Source organism: Asparagus officinalis, chromosome 1, assembly GCF_001876935.1.
Source record: "Asparagus officinalis chromosome 1, Aspof.V1, whole genome shotgun sequence".
NCBI lineage: Eukaryota > Viridiplantae > Streptophyta > Magnoliopsida > Asparagales > Asparagaceae > Asparagus > Asparagus officinalis.
This window is the reverse complement of record NC_033794.1, coordinates 25568222-25573658: the sequence shown is the minus strand read 5'-3', so window position 1 is coordinate 25573658 and position 5437 is coordinate 25568222. Positions and strand designations below refer to the sequence as shown.

The window sequence follows — 5437 nt, the reverse complement described above, 5'->3', positions numbered from 1 at the left end:
TTTCCAAGGGGGAGAATTGCAAACAAACGGGCCCTAAAGCATGCTAATCCATTCTGGCTTAATTTAAAAGTACTAATTAAATAAAACATGACCATTGTGGAGTCACTTCTCATGAAAGCCGTGTGAACTAAAAAGATTCGCATGGCCATTCTCCTAAATTAATAATAGTAAAAGAGTGGTACAGAAAGTGTAGTATACCTGTACAATTTTCAGCAGACGGTAGAAACCTTGTCTTCATAACTGCAAGCTTGGCTCATGGGATCTCAGACCTGTCTGCTATCAACCAGCATGTACAACAAAGAGAAATGCTTCAAGATCTCTATTGAGTATCAATTTGCATACACGTATAGATTTCACAAAGTGTGCACATGCACATATCTTGATCAAAACATTTTCCACAATACACACTTTTTATGATCAAATCTTACTAAATCATTCCCTTGAATCTCATCTTTTGCCAATATAAGCTGCAAAAGGGCACCACTCAAATATATGCTCAAAAGAGTTCAAGAGTCACCCAGTATGTCCGGTCCAATCCAAATCAATGCATGTTGCCAATGATAGACCAAATTCATGCTGAAAACGAGAATCGTAAAAATAAAGATAGAAATACTAAACCATATCGCCTACAAAGCTACAAGTCTCACAGCGAACTATCTGAAATAGCAGACCTATATAACATATGAGCAAGCCTGTCTTTGAGTAAACCACATATGTACTATTAACATTTGCATTGAGAAAGAGATGACTGGTATAATATATTTCAAATTCTCCTCTCAGTCGCTCCAATTCCTTCAGCTACAAAAATAAAGAGAGAAATTAGGGGAAAATCGCTGAATGTTGATCACGTTTGAGGCCGTGAACCCAAGGTAATATGTTACCTCTCAATATGTTAGTTACAATATAATTCCATCAAAAATAAAGAAAATCTTGGTCCGAAGACTTCAACTCTGAAACAGTCTGCTTAGTTAGCAAACCTCCCTCCACAGGGTATATATTTTGTGCATAAAAACCGAGGAACAACACCCATTAGAAAGCAGCACCAACTCCGAACACCAGAAAGCTAACATACTAGATACCTTGTTCACTAAATGGATGTAGAGGTATAATTCAAAAGCCTGAACAGCCTGAATCCAGTTTTGCAGAAATCTACCTCAAGAAATGACCAATAATATGCATATTCATCAATTTGCTGGTGTCCAGTTTCTCAACACTCTAGTAGATCATCCCAGAAAAAAAATGTCTGAATTACATGCATATCCAGATTTTAAATCAGAGTGGTTACCTTAATAATTATCGCCCTTTCTACACAATTTCAAGGAATGTATCAAAATCACATTATTCTAGCAACAACATTCCATATATTTCCACTACAAAACTGTTTTTCGACTACATTCATGTAAGATACTTCTCCTTGGAAAGGCAAGATCAAACAATCATCTTGTGTTTGTCCATGTCTTCCATTGTCTTCCAAAAAATCTTTCTTGATAAGTTACTTTGGATTGTACTCCGCCTCAAAGTAGTTCTAACCCGTGTTATCAATGAGTCATGTGCGATGCAGTGAGCAAAGTGTCTTTATGTGAGCATGTGCAAGGCGTAATGCGATGCACACACCCAAGTAAAGCGAGACGCACACCACACATAATTTTTCATGGTGGATAATCAAGCATGAAAAAATATTTATGAATTTTCACATAAAAATGTGTCATGATAAATAACATCTACTACCAAATCACAAAATAAGGTCTTAATTCATAATGCTAACACATCCAACATAGTAGTAAAGGCTCATAATTTTCCAAATCAAATCAAGACTAACATTGAAGCGAAATCTAATGGAAAAGAGAGCAAGTTAGGTTCCTCAATCGGGGTAGTAAAATGGCCTAATGGATTTATTCTTCTTTTTGAGATATGGATTATTGGGAACAAAATCTAATTGAAATGCTAAAGAACGAAAATATATGAGGCTATGTCTTGCATGCGCCTAGTGAGAAGTGCACTCGCGCAGGCGCTTGCGAGTCGCAAAAAGGCAATGCCGAGTCAGATGCAGGGCACTTTGCACCGCTTCACATTGCAAGGTGCATGATGCGCAAATGTCACTCCAACATGCTCATTTACTTATATTGTTTGCCTAAGTAATGCATTTTTTTTCACCAAGTGCTACTAACAAAGTTAAACACACTACAACACACCCTAGTCTTCATGTTCCAAGTTCCCACTTTGTAATTAGACTCATATCTTGCCTCAATTGAGTTCCCATCGATGGCTGATGTTAGGATGATAACGGGCCATAAAAATTAAGTTAATGCTTCTCTGGGACTTGCTCCCTCATAATCATGCCTCACAGGATGTGATGCCACTTATGCTCCAATATCCCAATAGATGCATGGACAAACAAGATGCAGTCAGAAGGTTAAAAAAGTTAGAAACTAAGTGGGAGTTCTCCAAATAACTCCTTAACCAACTTTTCAAGCACCAAGTTTGATGAAAAAATTTCTGTAAATGGTCCATTGAAAATTCAGCTTGAAGAAAATCCTAGCAGGTAGCTTACTGGATGTTCTAGAGTCATAACTCAGAGCAGGAGACAGGTGCACCGCTTAGGAAGGGAAGAAGCACATAAATAAGCCTCTAAACCCACTGTTTAGGCATCATCCTGTAAACTTTTGCCTGTATGTAACATAACTTCAAGAAAAATAAGCCCTACATCTGAGCCCTTTAAGTATATCTGAAACAAGTGGCGCCTAAGAACTCCAAGTGACATGGAAATAATTAAGCCCTGGATCCTAATTTTCTAAGTCTTACAGTAAGACCCAAATACAACTTCTGAATCTCACACCTAACACTCAAATAAAAAACTCAAAGCATATGCTCTAGAAAGTTTACCATTGAAAGAGAATATAAAGGGAAATAAAGTTGGCCTCGAGTCAACATCAATTAGTTTGATAGACCAAATTGATTGCATATGAATTAATAACTTAATTTCCACATTACCAATGCAGTCAAGTAATTCAACATATGAATGAGCAAAAAAAAAAAGGCATATACAGATAAGTGGCTAAATCTGAGGGACAACAGTCGTATTTTCCGGATTTGTATGTAAACAGAAAAATGACAAAGAACGTCCATAAGCTATTCTTCCATCGCGCCAATAAAGCAATTTACATGGAAAACCCACATGGCTGTTAAGTATATATTTCTATTCACAAGGGTCTAAATTCTGAATCAGGACTTTTGATAATATTCTGAGGGACAACAGTTGTATTTTCCGGATTTGTATGTAAACAAGTGTATCTATTCAAATATTCACTGACAAAACTGCCCGCAAACTGGTATAACATGTCGAGATTTGACTTAACATGGTTTTGCCATAAGATCTTCCAAATATATTGGTATTAAATTTAAAAAAAAATTAATGTTCGCTCTATTTGCAATCTTGATTATGTCATAGAGATGTCAATGTAGTGCCTTAAATCGTATTAAAATGATCAATATGTCAAAGACACGTTACTACAGGTAGATAGCCTCCTCGAACGACACTCAATTATGTATAAATTAAAAAGCACAATTCCATCAACTATGTATAAATTAAGCGTACTACAACTAGGTACTTCAGCAATACGCCGTTCTTCAAGAAAACCCCTCTTCTATTAATTTCCAATGAAAAACCCTCAAAACTATGACAGTTATTGAAAATGATTAGTTCCTAAACAGATTTAGATTTAGAGTAGATGTTAATACTACTCTCAGTGTGTTCATCTTCAATCTTCGATCTTCTCCATCTTCTTCCCCATTAATTATTCATAACAACGCTAGAAACTCGATTCGTATACAACTATGTATGATGAGGTGGTTTTTTGTTAGTTCAACCTACTAGATGATGGGTTCCCTGGAAAAAAAAACTTATGGGTGAAACTAATTTCTCGTAATTTCCCTAAATGAAAATAAAAAAAAAACATGTTAACGAAACACAGCAAAAGGGGGAAATAATAATAATCTACGGCAAAAGAAGATAACATTCACATCAAGACCACACATAATTCTACATAAGTCAAGTCACATCACACAGGCATACACCAAGGTCAAGATATATAGTAATAATTTCATTGAAGCGGCATAAAATTCATGATGATAGTGATGACGATGATCACGACGAGATGGAAAATTACTTCTTGATGCTGCCTCGGACCCCGGGCTTAGGCTTAGCGGGATCAGGGGCGCAAGAAGCGTGGAGGTTATTGATCTTGGACTCGTCGAAGGGGATCTTTGGATGGCGAGCCTCGTGATGGATCTGCATCGATTTCACATCGGGAGCCGTGACCTTGCAGAGAGGGCACTCCAGCTTCGCGTGGCCGCCCTTGACTTGGCCGGTTCGATCGGCAACTCCGGCCTTCCGGCCTTCCCGCCGCCGCGGTTCGTCGTCGCCGCGTCGATCTTGGCGGCGATCTCCTTCGCCGTGTGCTTCTTTGGCTTCGCCTTTCCTGTCATTCTTTGGGGTTGCTTTTTTTTTCCCCTTTTCCAAGACCCTAACCCTAACCCTAAATCTAATCTTTTTTTTTTTTGCCCCTCTTTCTTATTTATTTATTTATTATCGATATGATCACTCGCAATATTGATCTCTGTCAATCATCGTCATCCCCGCGCTGATTTCAGATCACGTGGGATGCACGTGAATGTTATCCGTTTGGTTGTTGTCTAGTCGTTTTCGGGCTTGGCATTCAGGTTTGGCTACGAGCCGGGTGCATCATGGCCTGTGATATACCTGTCCATCCGGACCGGTCCGGACCGGAAATCCGGGCCCGGACCGGACAAAACCGGAACCCGGACCCAGTTTTTTTATTTTTAATTTTTTTTAAATCTTAAAAAAACAATAAAACATAAAATATACATAAAAATTATAAAAAATAATATAAAATTTTTTAATTAATTAAAATGATATAAATTACAAGTACAAAAAAATATAAAAATAAAAGATGATAAAAATAAATTTTTTATTAATAATCATGTCATTCATATATTATACATAAACAAATTGTAAGTACTTATAGAAATTACATAAACAAATTGTATTATACATAAATTTTATATATATATATATAAATTATATATATATATATATATATATATATATATATATATATATATATAATATATATTTTTATATATATGTTTATATACAGTGGTTCGGACTTTGAAGGAAAGACCTACGTCCACGAAAAGTTAATAAATTTTTACTTTAATTTAAATTAAATTACAAATATAAGAGGAAAAAAGAAAAAGAAATTGTTAATCATTAATTTTTAAGGAGGCCAAATTCCTCTAAGCTATGTTCGTCAAATTCTGCAATGAAAGGTCTTATGTAGCTATTGTGACCGTTTTTTCTGGGCATGCCGAGCCAGGTCCTGGTTAAGCACACACAATCTCCCGATGTGTGCTGGGC

At 36.5% G+C, this 5437-nt stretch overlaps 1 long non-coding RNA gene and 1 pseudogene across 1 annotated transcript; both read right to left on the bottom strand.

The window, feature by feature from the left end:
• On the bottom strand, positions 292–795 carry LOC109821689. The gene is made up of 2 exons (XR_002241980.1): positions 672–795; positions 292–576 (listed from the first exon to the last, which is right to left on the bottom strand). It is a non-coding gene; the product is annotated as an uncharacterized LOC109821689 (long non-coding RNA).
• On the bottom strand, positions 3978–4670 carry LOC109821682 (annotated as a pseudogene).